This window comes from Montipora capricornis, chromosome 3 (genome assembly GCF_036669925.1).
Source record: "Montipora capricornis isolate CH-2021 chromosome 3, ASM3666992v2, whole genome shotgun sequence".
Taxonomy (NCBI): domain Eukaryota; kingdom Metazoa; phylum Cnidaria; class Anthozoa; order Scleractinia; family Acroporidae; genus Montipora; species Montipora capricornis.
This window is the reverse complement of record NC_090885.1, coordinates 19,904,326-19,919,147: the sequence shown is the minus strand read 5'-3', so window position 1 is coordinate 19,919,147 and position 14,822 is coordinate 19,904,326. Positions and strand designations below refer to the sequence as shown.

Sequence of the window (14,822 nt, the reverse complement as noted above, 5' to 3'; positions counted from 1 at the left end):
ACGGATTGAACATGACCTGTAACGAACGGTTTCGTGAAGCAGCTTTTTCAGTCAACACTACCGTAATCAAAGTGAGGTTGACCTAGGGTGTTTTAAATTGAAATGGAGGATCGTCGAGGGACGTTACACTCGTACCCGAAGGCCGGCTGCCGTATATCAGAGGTGATCATCGTTAGTTCGTTTACACTCTTGCTACTTTTTTTTCGCTTTCTTAAACGACACTAAGGCAATCACGAATCGCATTCATGTCGGTTCACGTGCATGTAGGATTAGAATCTCAACCGATGGGTTGGCTTAGTAGGTAAATCGTCGGAATACCGTGTGGATGGAGGGGAAAGGAGGGTTTCGTAAAACGTAGGCAACGTCCCACACCCCTCGGTTTAAGAAATTCCGTGGTGCGTTAATTAACCCTTTGACCCCCAGGAGTAATCCGTCTGTAAATTCTCACAACGTCAGATATTGAGGCTGACAATTATCAGCTAGTGGTATTGTCTTGATATCACTCCAAACTTTCATGACTAGCCATTAGAGAAATATGTGCCACCACTTATAACGGTGAGTGAACTGTAAGATGTTGGTAGTGAAAGCCTTAATTAAGGAACCCATACACCATTCGCAAAGAGACTTTCTATCCTATTCCGACCGACTTGGCATGATATCTATAAAAGGGCATATAGTGTACGAGACTCAGTACACAAAATGCAGCCATAAGCGGAGTGGTATATGCCGAGTGCTTGACATAGAGACAGACTTGAGAGATGAAAGTTATATAGGTCGTTTATATATCATAACAGAAGCACATGACTTTGAAGCGTTTAACTCTGGTTCCCCGCGCGTGCAGCTTCGTTCTTATTCTTGTCCATATCTGGGCATAAAATTGGTGTTCTAAAATCCCCAGCTTGTGTTCCAAGGAAGAGTTGCAAGTTACATGCTTCAAGGTCATGTGCCTCAGATCATAATAGCTAAAGAGGATCTTAAATTTTCCTCAGGAACTCATCATCAAGTAAAAGGTACAATGTTTGTCAAGAGAGCCATTGACAAAGGGTTTTTGGGTTCGGTTACCTACAATGCCTCAAGCCAACGACAACAGTTCATGATTTCAAAGCCAAGTGTAGACGTTATGTCTGTTAAAACGTTTACATTGTGCGAGTGCTCACCTTGTTCGGACAAAGTAATGGCCTAATATGAACACCGAAACGGACTCCATACATGCTAAACTTTGTCATATCCATTCCCCTTTAATAACGATGCTTAAGGGAGGCTTGGTAGACCCTCTGCGCCCATTATTCCATTCTTTCGATCCAACATGTCCGCTCAGAGTTGATTTGATGAATACCGGTGACAGCTGGTACAGATTCCGCAAGGGTGAGTCCTGTTCTGTACGCCATGAGGAAGAAGAATTGACAAGAATGAAGTGGAACGTTGAAAGTTTGCCTATCAAAAAAGTCAAACCACTCTGGTCTGTATTCTGGCACCATATCTCATATCACCATATGAGCAGGGATGGCGCAGTGGTGAGAGCACTCGCCTTCCACCAATGTGGCCCGGGTTCTATTCCCAGATCCGGCGTCATATGTCGGTTGAGTTTGTTGGTTCTCTACTCTGCTCCGAGAGGTTTTTCTCCGGGTACTCTGGTTTTCCCTTCTCCTCAAAACCCAATATGATTTGATATTTATTAATTTGATTTGATTTCATTTGTGCACGACCCCACAAGCTATTCAGCCGTTTAAAGATTATCGTGTGAAAATAAAGTTATATTATTATTATAGGCAGTATGTCAACATTTGAATGGCAACACTCCCCGTAGCTTAGAGTCACAACACTTTGCGTAACTGGTGAGCAGTTCCAAGGATGACCGATAATTGTACACTTCCAAGGAAGTCAGGTACATCTAGCTTGCCAAACCAGGTCTTTGCACCAAGAGCGCCAATCACGATAGGTATTATGGTGACTTTAAAGGCTCCGTGAATCCTTCTGATTTCAAATGCTAGTTTCTGGTACTTTTCAATTCTTCTTCAGTTCTGTTGATGTTCTGGTCTGCTGGCACAGCTATGTCAATAAGTGTCCATTTCTGTGTGTCTTTATGCACTAGAGTAATATGTGGCCGATTATGTTTCAGCACTTTGTCTGTGTACATAGTCATGTCCCAGATAATGCGCACTTATCCATTTTCTGCGGTTGGAAAGGGTTGATGGTCATACCACTTGTCATTACACTCTATCCCATACTGCCTGTTCATCTCCCAGTGTACCTCCAGGGCCACCTTGTCGTGGCGCTTCCTATACTCGCTCTGGGCAAGCCTCTTGCATCCACTCACAATGTGGCGTACTGTTTCAGTGGCATCTCCACACAATCTATGGTGTCTCTGAGCTCTTATCTATGCTGTACTTGATCGAGTTTGTTCTTAAAGCTTGTTCCTGAGCAACAAGAATCAATCCTTCTGTCTCCTTTTTTAAGAATCCATTCCTGAGCCATCTCCAAGCTTCATCTGATATTTGTTGGAGAAACTCACCATGTAGGGCTTTCTCCTTCCAGTTTTTAACTTTCTCGTCTTTCCTGCTCCTCTCATAGTCCTGCAGACTCTCTTCTTCAGCAATCACTTTCTTTCTTCAATGCAGCTTGAAGCATCCACTCTGTGCTCTCTCTTAGGTAGCCATGAAGGGATTTGCTCTCCCTTCTTACACACTCCTTGATGCCGTTAAGTCCTCTTCCCCATCCTTTCTCGGCAGGTACAGCCTCGCATCACTACTCCTGGTGTGTAGGCAGCCATTCATTGCCAAGAGATCTTCCTAGTTCTTCTATTTAGGTTGGCTACCTCCTCCATTGTCTAGTCCACAATCCCCGCACTGTAGCGTACTACACCTACAGCCCAGGTATTGATGCCATCGATCAAATTTCCTCCATTGAGTTTGAACTACACAACTTCTTGACTCTTCTGATATACTCCGGTGTTATCTTGCCTTTCATCTTGGTGTTGAGAGTCAGGTCCAACTGTAAGATGCCAAGTTATTTGTAGCCTTCCTCCTCTATTTCCCCGATATGCTGGTTGTCAGGTAGTTCTATTCCGCTACTGCCAACTTGTCATCCCCTTCTCATTTCCAGGACAGCACACCTGTCTAGTCCAAAAGACATCTTAATTTCTTGCGAGAAGATCCTTACTAATTGAACAAGTGAGACTAGTTGATCTTTGCTAGCTCCGTATACAGCTTCAGATCATCCATGAATAGTAGATGGTTAATGGGCTTCATGTCCTTTGCCAGTTTGTATCCAGCTCTCATTTTTCGTAGTACTAGGGTCAAGGGTAACATGATCACTATAAACAATAGTGGTGACAAGGAGTCACCTTGAAAAATTCCTCTCCTAATGTCCACCTGCCCGAGAGCCATTCCTCCTGATCTCAATACTGTCTTCCAGTTCATCATGCTGTTGCTGATTATAGAGATCATATTCTTGGCAGTCCCAACCATCTCCAGACATTTCAGGATCCTTGAATGCGGCACCATGTCATATGCCTTCTTGTAGTGAATCGAAGCCATTGACAAATTTGTCAATCTTCTCCGGCAGTTATTTAGGATTGCCTTGTCTACAAGCGATTGATCTTTACTTCCCCGGAATCCCTTCCTGCACCCCGTCTGTTCATCTGTTAGCAGTCCATTCCTTTCCAAGTGGTGGTATAACTTCTCTCCCATAACTCCTGTCATGAGCTTCCGCATCATGGCAATAGGGCGGTAGTTGCTGGCCTGGGCACCCTCCGCTGTGTCCTTCTGTATCAAAACTGTTCTTTCCCCGACCATCCAATCTGGTACATTCCCTTGACATATACAGTCTTGCAACCATTCTTGCAATCTAGAGTGCAATCGTGTCAGTTTCTAGCCCGCGTGGCAGGCACTGGAAAGGGGAAGGGAGAGGGAAAAATTGGGCGCGCGCGAAACGCGAGGAGCGAGCGCTCAATTTTTCCCTCTCCCTTCCCCTTTCTAGCGCCTGCCACGCAGGCTAGTCAGTTTCTTAAACAAGAACCCCTGAACAAGATCGGGGCCGGCTGTCTTCCAGTTTGCCATCTTGCTCACTCCATTTCTAATATCCTCCACAGTGATGCTGATATCTTCTTGCACATCTATTGTACTGAGCACCACCTCTACATCCTCTAGCCAAGATGCTCTCTCATTGTGACCGACCTCGTCCGTCCAGATCCTTGCTCCAGAAGGAGGTTGCTTCTGTGGGATCAGGTAACATCGTTTCTCCTCGTTCCTTTCCATCTAGTGTTTTGTAGAACAGCTTCTGATTGGTTCTAAACAGGTGGTTTGAAGTGTTGACATCTCTCGTCGTATCTTTTGATGTTAACTCCACCTGCCTTGATCTTGTTTCAACATGCCTGAGATATACAAAGTGCCCCTTTCCTCAAGATGATATTTTCAGTTTAACCTTTCCCTCTCTCTTTGTTTCAGTCTCATGTTTCCTCTTCGGACTTCCTCAATCTTGCTCAGGTCTTTTTGCCAAGTTTCGATATTCCCCTTAATCCTTCTCTTCCAGAGTGGCTCTTCAGTTCTTCTCCCTTTCCTCCCTTTTATCATTCCCATTCTTTCTGTAGTAAAATATGCAGCTGCATACATTAAAGAATTCAGTTCAGTGATGTTGTGCGTCTGAATCCTTTTGACGGCTTTATTGATTTTTCCAACTTCTGCTTTCAGCTTCGTTCTTTCGCATGACTTCAGTGATGGTAGTCCTATTCCCTGTTCTAGTTTTATAATTTCTAGGATCCTGTCGCAAAGGGCTTCCAGTTCTGGGCTGATCTCTTCTTGTAATTCTTCAGCAGTGAAAACTCCGGGTTCCTCTTCACGTTGGTGTTCTTGGGTATCAGATGTTGTTGCATGGTCTGGTGCATCTCTAGTAAGAAGCTCCGTACTTTCAGTCTCCTGATATTCATAGTCTGGTGTATCTATGGCATGGAGCTCTGTAGTTTTAATTTCCTGATGTTCATGTCTTACTCGTATGGCTATTTCCACTTGTTCCACAGTCTCTAGCCACTTCTTGTTCTTAATCTGGCCTACTTGATCAGCCAATCTCTGCTCGGTGACTTCCGTTAGTTCGTTGTTGATGTCACGGGCTTTCCACAAGTCTAGCTTTTTTTTTTCTGTACCCTCGCCTCTCTGGTTCACTCCTGATGTAACATTCAAACAACCGTTTGTTATCCTCCTTTGACCATCCCAATCTCTTCTGTCGTTGTTCAGCAGTAGCAGGATGACGACCTGGACCTGGAGCCCGTTTCTCGAAAGTCCCGAAACCTTTTCGGGCCCGAAAAGCCAACTGTGAAATTGCCAACCGCTTGTTTTGGAAGGTCGATCTTTCAAAATCTTTTCAAGGTAACAAAAAGAAAAATAACTGTGAAGTTTGACGAATTAAACCCTCTCCGTTCTTGAGATACAAAGGGAATTGTGACCCTCGAAAATGACCCGTAAAGTTTCGGGACTTTCAAGAAACGGGCCCCTGCGCTGCTGATCCACATTACATCTGCCGGACAAGACACCTTCACTACAAGCTCCAGTCCCGTTAACGTCGTTAGTGTGAAATTCAATATTTGACATTCTCTCATCAAATGAGGTTGTTGTAACCCTAATGATGATCTTTTATTTTGCACTGTTCACATAGAATTTACATTACACGGGTGGCTTTTGGGTTGTTGGCACTTGCCAAAGGTGCCACCCAAGACTCTGGTGGCGGGAGCGTCCATATTCCCGTGGTAGGCTAAGGCACCAACCTGTACATGTTCTACCCCAGTGCCCCCTACCCCAGTGCCCATTTATTATTATTATTACTATTATTATTATTATTATTATTATTATTATTACACACACTACCTTGGGTCTTGTTTTTTGCTGGCCAAATCCAAAGCGACTTTGTTCTCTCTCTAGTTATTAAAGCCCGTAGGTCGTATGAAATTCATCGGGTATTAAAGTCTTGTCATCTTCGTATTGGCTTACTTTCTTTTTGACTCCGTTTCAAACTCTCCTCTATCGTTCCTTATAGATTTGCTTGGTATCTCATGATCAGCCACAATTATACTTATTTGGAGACATCGAGCACACCAGTGTGATCTAGAGAACTTTAGAAGACCCAACCAAAAAACATCATTAGAAACTGATGGTTGCAATTTATGTTTAGTTAAGAGATTGCAATTGTGGTCAGTTTTCCTTGTTGTTTACTGTTGACAGGCATAGAACTGACTTCAAAAAGTGTTCAAACCGTGATTGCAACCGCGAGCCGTAGACGACTGGCTCGGCTACCAAGCTTTGGCACTGACGATTCTATGCCTTTAGAGTAATTTTTATGGTAAAGAAGACACCTGGGGGCGTATACACGGATGCACTATTCGGGATGTTCTGATCGCGTGAAATGAATAGACCAATTTCGATATATTAAAATTCAGTCGAAAACAAAAGGCATCATCTCGAGGCTCTGGGGAATAAACTCATACAAATCCTTATATTTATTCCCCAGAGCCTCGAGATGATGTCTTTTGTTTAGGATTGAATTTTAATATATCGAAATTGGTCTATTGCTGTAATAGTTTCATGTTAAAGGTTACTGCTTGTAATTGACATTTTCATCAAACAAGCGACATGACAGGCAAAAATTTGAGCGGACGAAGACAATAATAATTGTTCATGGCAGTAAGATAGTAAACACGAACTCACTCATGATAAGTGTACCCATTCTAAAGAGTTTAACTCTAGCTATCTTCGCAGTCAAATAGTCTGTTAGGCCATAACTCCCAGTGGCCATTTGTAGATTTTACTCTAAGACCGGTAGATTTTACTCGTGTACTCGTGAATGGGGGAGGAGGGGGGGAGGGGGGGGGGGGAACTTGGGTCTTAAAGGGTTAACAACATTTAGGTTCACTCAAAAACTAGTCCTAAGCACTCTTTTTGAATTTTAACTTCATCGTGTGAAGAATATAGCACTCGTTTTCAATACATTTGTATCCATGAGACAAAACAAGCGCACTAACACATGAATATAATAGCCACGTAGCCACGTGGCCACGTTGCCCGGTAGCAATGTAGCCGCGTAGCAACGTAGCCACCTAGCCGCGTAGCCAAGGAACTCAGAAGTTACGTCATACACCGGCATCGCAGAGATCATGGGTTCAAATCCCGTTGGAACCACCTGAATTTTTCAGGAGTCAAAAAGGGACGGTTGCTTATATTAGGGCCGTTTATACGAGAGGAAATAAGCCGCGGCTTACTCTGGTCGCGGCTTACATAAGACGCGAACACCAGGTGTAAATGGTACAAAATCTACGTTCACGGCTTTCTCAAGCCGCGGCTTATCCTGGCCTGGGAGTACGATAAAGATTCTGTGATCTCGAGCTCTGCAAATTGAAAACATGGCAATAAAACGAAGCTTACAATTTAGACCGATTCGCCATAAATCAAAAGAAAATTGATGAAAATTATAAAACCTATCCTTACCTCACTTTTCTGTGATGATTCCTGAGCACTTGATGCCTTAGAAAATGTTCCCGAGACTGCTGAGGGGAGCAGTCTTGTCAAGTCTCGTCCGTGCACCGAAAAATCAAAACATTGGACCACGATCCCGCAGGCATGAATTTCTTGAGACCTCGGTTATCTTAAATTGTGACAAAAGTGCGATATAAATCGCACTTCACAAAGTGTGATTTTTCGCACAAAGTGTGATTTTTCGCAAATGTGCAATTTTCAAATTGCAATTTAGTTGCGATTTATAAATCGTAACATTACGAACTTTGCGATTTATAAAAGTCGTGGGTATCACAAAAATCCCCCAAAAATTTCATTTCGAGAAAACTACTAAAAAAACAACACCATTTGCCTATATCATTTGCGGTTTGCATTTCGGTTTGCATTTCTGTAGGAGGGCACGTTTCTTGTTCTCAAATTTGATGTCTGAGAGTGTAGCCGTAATCAAGCTTTAATACTGGGTATCCTCGTTCAATAAGACTTGCTCTAAAATGCAAGATTTTAGTTTTGAATTTCTTTTCAGAGGACTTTGTTCGGAGAAGTCTAAGTGCTTCGCCCTTGATAAAGCCCTTTTAGATCGCTAATGCGTGTACTGAAATTTGAAATGAGTTTCTATATCCAATATAGATTTGTTTGCGAATCGCTCGCCTTTGAAAACGTTTGTGTCAAGGAACCTAATCTTAGTATGTGATACTTCAAATTTGGGGGGGATTTTTGTGATACCCACGACGTTTACCCACAATTAACTACATCGACAGTGTCGACAATGATGAGCTAAACAAGCCTCAAACAGGAAATGCTTCAGTGTATGATGTGGAAGGCACACACGCGAACAAAACGTGTGCTTCCATCAGCAAAGAAACATTAATAGAGCAATATCCAGAAGTCTTCATTGAAGGAGTTGGAAAACTGGCCGGCGAATATCACATTAGAATTGACAGCAGCATAGATCCCGTATAGCATGTCCCTCGTCGTGTACCAGTGGCACTTAGAACAAAGGTCAAAGAAGCATTGGAAGACCTTGAGAAGCAGGAAATTGTCACAACCCGTGATCTCGCCCACAGCTTGGATAAGCTCCATGGTAACCGTACCCAAGAAAAACGGCAAATCACGGTATGTCTCCACCAAAGAGACTTATATATAATCGCGCCATTCAACGTGAGCACTATCCACTTCCGACAATTGAAGATATCGACACACGGCTATATGGAGCCAAAGTCAGTTCACCAAACTGGATGTGCGTGACGGATCTCGGCACGTGGCACCGGACGAGAGCTCGTCTTACTTGACAACCTTCAACACCCCGTTCGAACGTTACCGTTGGCAACGCCTGCCCTTTGGCGTTAGCTCCGCACCTGAGGTGTTCCAGCGTAAAATGCACGAGCTGGTGGAAGGAATGTCTGGACTTGAAGTAGTGGCGGATGACTTTATCATTGTGGGCTGTGGAACCACGATTGAAGAAGCTACCACTGACCATCATTAAATGCTCGTAAAGTTCCTCGAACGCTGCAAAGAACGAGGTGACAAGCTTAACACTGACAAGCTAAATCTCCGACAGATGGAAGTCACATTCATCAGACATGTGACCACCGACCAGGGCTTGCGCGTGACCCAGCCAAAGTACGAGCGATTATTGAAATGCCCGCACCAACAGACAAGGCCGGAGTACAAAGATTGCTGGGACTCGCACAGTACCTCAGCAAATTCCTGCCACGTTTGTCTAATATCACCAAGCCATAAAGAGACCTCACTCAGACCGATGTGCAATGGGTCTGCGAAACAACCCAACAAGATGCATTAGAAGCTTTGAAGAGAGCAGTTGCTGACACACTAGTCTTGCGTCTTACTACAACTTGGAGGAAGTGACGCTTCAAGGTGATGCCTATCAGTTCTGGTTAGGTGCTGCCTTGTTGTAGAATGGACGTCCCGTAGCCTATGCACCCAGAGCCATGTCCGAAGCAGAAACACGTTATGCTCAGATCGAAAAGGAACTGCTCGCGATTGAGTGCACAGCGACCATAAGCCATTGAAGCAATCTTTTCGAGAAGCCACTTATTCAGCGCCCAAACGACTGCAGCGGATGTTGTTGAGGCTGCAGAAAGACATCCTAAAAGTTGTTTACAGAAAAGGAACACAGATGTTCCTGGCTGATACCTTAAGCAGAGATTTTCTGCCTGAGATCAACGCCTGTGACTTCAACAAAGAACTTGAGGAAGTTGATCATCAAGCCTTCCTACCAGTCAGCGCCAGCCGCTGGCAACAGATCAAGCACGCCTCTGCTGATGACCCAGTCCTGCAGCAACTGCGGACAACCATACGCAAACGATGGCCAGAGAGTCGGTCAGGCATCCCTGAATCGCTTTACCCGTACTTTGATATGAGAAACCTCCTGACGGTCCAGAACGATCTTGTTTTTAAGGGTCAATGTCTTGTGGTACCAGCCAGCCTATGCAAGGATCTTATGGCAGTTAGTGCACAGCTCACACATCGGCATTGAAGGATGCATCCGCAGAGCACGCAACACTCTCTACTGGCCTCGCATGGCAAGAGAGCTTAGGGAGTACATCTCCAAGTGTGGCATATGTTTGTCACAACGCATGGAACAGAGGAAAGAACCCCTCCTACAACATGAAGTGATAGCAAGACCATTGGCAAAAGTTGCTGCCGACCTTTGCGAGCTGAACAACCGCACCTTGCTCGTCATCACCGACTACTACAGCAACTTCATTGAAGCCGCTCGCATAAACTCAGTGACTTCCCGTAGCGTCATCAAAGAAATGAAGTTCTGTATTCGCTAGTTATGGCATCTCTGACGTACTCGTAACCGACAACGGCCCTCAATTTGTTGCCGCTGAATTCGCAGTGTTTGCGAAATCTTGGATGTTTCAACACATCACGTCCTCTCCTCACCACCCACAGTCCAATGAAAAAGCCAAGAACGCGGTTAAAACGGTAAAACGCCTCTTCACCAAATGCCTGCTCGCTGCATGGAGTGACCTTTTGCCTCATTCACTCTACTGACTCTGAACATAGTTAATAGATGTAGCTGGTTATGAAACTCGACAAGTTTCTTTGTTTCATGTTTTTGTTCGCTTTTTTGGCCTTGACCTTGCACAAAACCCGACAAAACACACTTTTTTTCGGCAGGATAACCAATCAAAAGTTTCGACTAATTTATTCGAAATTAACTTGCGAACTAAAAACAAAAGATTGTGCAGGGTCACGGTCCGTTCAACATCTAATTGCAACTACATTGTTCCTGCTTTTGAAATTCCAAGGGTTTCCTAACCAGTCCCTCGATTAACTATGCTCTGAACGCTATGTAAATCGAAACAAACTCTTTGATTTTTTTCTGTCTTCTTGGTAGCACCACAAATTTTCTTTTGTTTATAATTATCAATATTGTACCCATGTATTGTTTTGCTCTTTAAGGATGTGACGAAATGTGGTTATCTGTTAACTGCATTAACATTAACATTGATCGGTTTACCATAATGTCAAACGGTTTAGTTTTACCCCAAATGGCTTAAACCGATCAATGTTATGCTAGACCATTGCGGTTCACGATTAACCATTTGCAGATAAAATAAGCCATTTCAAACTACTCTGAACCGTTTGTCACATCACTGAACCAATGTACGGTAAGCTGGACCGTTTGCCGTTTCACTGCATATCATGTCAAAGTATGCTGATCCATTCAAGACTTGACTTTGTCATTTTGACAAGGATAGTCACACCGGTGGTCTTTGGCACTGACCAATTCGGGTTTCAACAAAACACTGACCCCCGGTCAACTGACCCCCTTACTGACCCCCCGACTGACCCACTATAAAATCAATGAGAAAATGAATACTGCTTACTTAAGCCTCAACAACCCTTTTTAAACAGCATTGTTCAATAGTATTTAAGTCTAAGCACCCATTTTAAAAAGGTTAGTTTTCGATTATTGTTGTGATGGCCGATTACTTCATGTAAGCTAACCTTCTTAAAATGGGTCCTTAGACTTAAATACTGTTGAACAATGCTGTTTAAAAAGGGTTGTTCAGGCTTAAGTAAGCAGTATTCATTTTCCCATTGATTTTATAGGGGGTCAGTAGGGGGTCAGTAAGGGGGTCAGTTGACCGGGGGTCAGTGTTTTGTCGAAACCCGACCAATTCTGTGTTAACTGCGATGATTACATAAGGTGACTGATCCATTTCATTAAACACTTAACCACTCGTGTTTTCACTGAATCAATTCACCAAGGGTATCTACACAGTTTCTGAATTGTCTAAACCATTTAATGTTTGTTTATTTCATTTCACTAAGGGTGACTTGTCCATTTGTGTTTTAAATACATCTTTTTAAATTCTGATAAACCTTTCTACAAAGGACAATTAAACCATTCCGGTTTATTCTTAACCATTAACTAGGCTTGTATTTTTGGCGGTGACGGCTGCCCATATGAGACAATCATCTACCGACCATTTTGTATACGCGTACATTAGCGGAAATAGTTTTAATTAGTCCTTTTAATCTCTATAGAACTTTGGACTTTCACACCCTTTTTTAAGCTAAGAACAACAGTTGTGTCAGTTCAGGACGTCTTTTCCAAGCAACGTACTGCGGCTTATAGTCAAAAGGTGAGCAAATGTTAAGTGAAACGTCAGAATCAGACCTAATAACAAGACTCGACCGATATGTTAATCTTGGTAGAAGCGAGTGATCTCTTGCCTTTAAAGATCTTTAAAGATTTGACCCGGGACCGGGATCATTTTGTCTTTGAACGTCTTTAATTAACGCTGTGCAGTGCATCAGTGAGATAGCTGGTTTTGTAAAGGCTTTGTTTGCTTGTTTCTGCGATTCTTAGCAGATCGTTATACTCTTTGGAAGCGTTTTTTTTTTGCGGTAAATTGCTTCACTCGTTCTTCTGACTTGGTTTGTGGTCGTGGTCAGTTCCTATCTTCCTTGAATTTCTAATTTTTAAAATTTTTAATTTTTTATTTTATTTTGAAGATTGAACTAGTGAGCAGCACGTCTGCGAACTCAAAGAGTTGTAAAACGATTTATTTTATCCTACGTGTTTCGTGTGATTACGCACACTTCTTCAGGGAGTTCTCGTCGATGCTCTTTTGATATTTGTTGTCGATGGCAGATGAAATCCAGACCAGATGTCATGTCACACGCGAATGTAATCGAATCCACATCAGTCATGTGTTCACATGGCAGGCCATGTGATCACAGGGGATGCTCGCTGTGATTGGTTTAAATGTAATCCGGTAAAATTGATCAAAGTTCAAGGAGAACGGGGACTGAAACCGCTCTGTACCAGAAGTTTTTTCTCGCGGTTTCGCCGCTCGTGCCGTTGGCCTTTGGCCGCCGAAGCGAAGCCTCTGGTACCTAGGGTAGGAGATTTATTCAGTCCCTGTGTTATTTTCCCCCAGGTCAGCACATTGAGACGCTTTCAAACGTTTCAGTAGAGCATGCACGTGACCTCGTTGATCTTAGTCATGTTTTTGATGATTGAGCAAACTGCTTTTCATTCGGGAAGATTGGACATTTAACTCATTGAAAATCTGTTGGGAAATTATTTTGGTTCATGATACATTAGGCCTCTCTTAAACTATAGAGCACTGACTGTGCCAATGTCAGGAGTTCGCAAAGTTGGCTTCTACCCATTTTCCCAACAAATATACTCACTGATCTAATTTTTATGAAAAATGTGCTTTCGGAAATGAAACCCAATTAAATAGTCGGCAAACCAGAACAAGACGAGGGGCATTGAACGCAAAAGTTGACCAGAAAGCTGTAGATGTTTTTACAGTCAAAGTCACTTAACCGAAGAAAAATACTAGTCCCTTACGCCTTCACAAGGGATATTGGTGCACTTTTAGGCGCCTTATATTAACCTTCCCAGGGTGTAAGAGGTATCATGTATTTTCTTTAGGTTCGAAGAAACGCCACGAGCCCGGTACTTCGTGTTCACTCAGACCTTGAAAAATCACCTTAATCATCTTCGAGTACACGTAATAGTTAAATTCAATGCAAATTAGATCGAAGTGCTCTTTTTTTTATTTCAACACTATTGCCGAAGATCCGGTGTTGACGACCACACCTTCAGTGAGAGACACAATAATTGCAGTTGGCATTATTCAGTTTATTTTATCAATTCTAAGTCGAAGTGCTCTTCTTAATTTTTGTCGAAGAAGCTAGGATACAGGACTGCAATATAAAAATATCCGCCATACTCTTTTTTTAGTTTTCATATTACAATTGAAGGAGCATTTTTGACACCTGCATGTACCGTGTGCCATATATCAGGGGTTTGTCTGCCGTCAAAGAAAGACTGCGCCTTACTGGAACCTGTATTTACTGTGCCATTCATCAGATCCTTCCTCTGCCCTCAACAGAGGACATTCCCTCGCTAACATCTGCATATTAGACTTTGCCCTTCATAGTCATTTCATCTGCCGTCGAAGAAAGACTGTGTCTTACTACCATGCACCTACATGTTCTGTACCGTCTATCAGACAATTCCACTGCCGTCAAAGGTAGACTGACAGATGGATGTAGCGTTAAGCAGACATTTTATATACCGTTAATGAAAGGCTAGTGTGCCTTGCCATCCCCCTTTAAGATATTATGGAACTTAAGCAACGATAACGGCGACGGCAACGAGAACGTCATCTCAAAATATACCTTCGCGTTATTTTAATCGCTTCGTGACTATTTCAACGTTTTTAATATGACAGGGGTGTGGTAGTTCCTCAAAGATGACACTGGTAGGAACGGCGCTTAATTTAGGGGAGGAAATGAAAGTTTATCCTCAAGTGCTGACGTTATTCATAAAAACTCAAATTTGGCTATTTCACGTTGTAGTTTTGCTGACGACGGCAAAGAAATGGACAAAAGTGAAAAACGCACGTGCAGGGCGTGCAAAGCTATTGCTTTTGCCCACTAAATATGCAAATTTGTGACGTTCTCGTTGCCGTCGCCGTTGTCGTTGCTTAACCCTTTCAGCCCCGATAGTGCCAAATGGCACTTGTAGATTTTACTCTGTCTAACGCCAGTAGATTTTACTCGTCAATGGGGAACCCCTCGGGGCTTAAAGGGTTAAGCTAACAGCGTGAAAAAACTATGTCCCCGTTTAACCCTTTCAGCCCCGATAGTGCCAAATGGCACTTATAGATTTTACTCTGTCTAACGCCAGACGATTTTACTCGTCAATGGGGAACCCCTCGGGGCTTAAAGGGTTAAGCTCCCTATTAAAACCATTTGCAAGCAGCAAATGTTATTGAAATCGCAAGTGTTAACCCACTGACTCCCGGGGGTTCCCCATTGATGAAT

At 43.2% G+C, this 14,822-nt stretch overlaps 1 protein-coding gene across 2 annotated transcripts in view; it reads left to right on the top strand.

Annotated features, from left to right (window-relative positions):
* Positions 1 to 12,029: 12,029 nt before the first annotated feature.
* The window catches only part of LOC138040845 (GDP-L-fucose synthase-like), a 26,028-nt gene continuing 23,235 nt past the window's right edge, over positions 12,030 to 14,822 (top strand). The window contains exon 1 of one of the 2 annotated variants that reach the window (XM_068886536.1): positions 12,030 to 12,118. The gene's annotated coding sequence lies outside the window, so the exon portion shown is untranslated. The remainder of the gene's footprint in view (positions 12,119 to 14,822) is intronic. The other variant, XM_068886535.1, reaches the window with a different exon arrangement.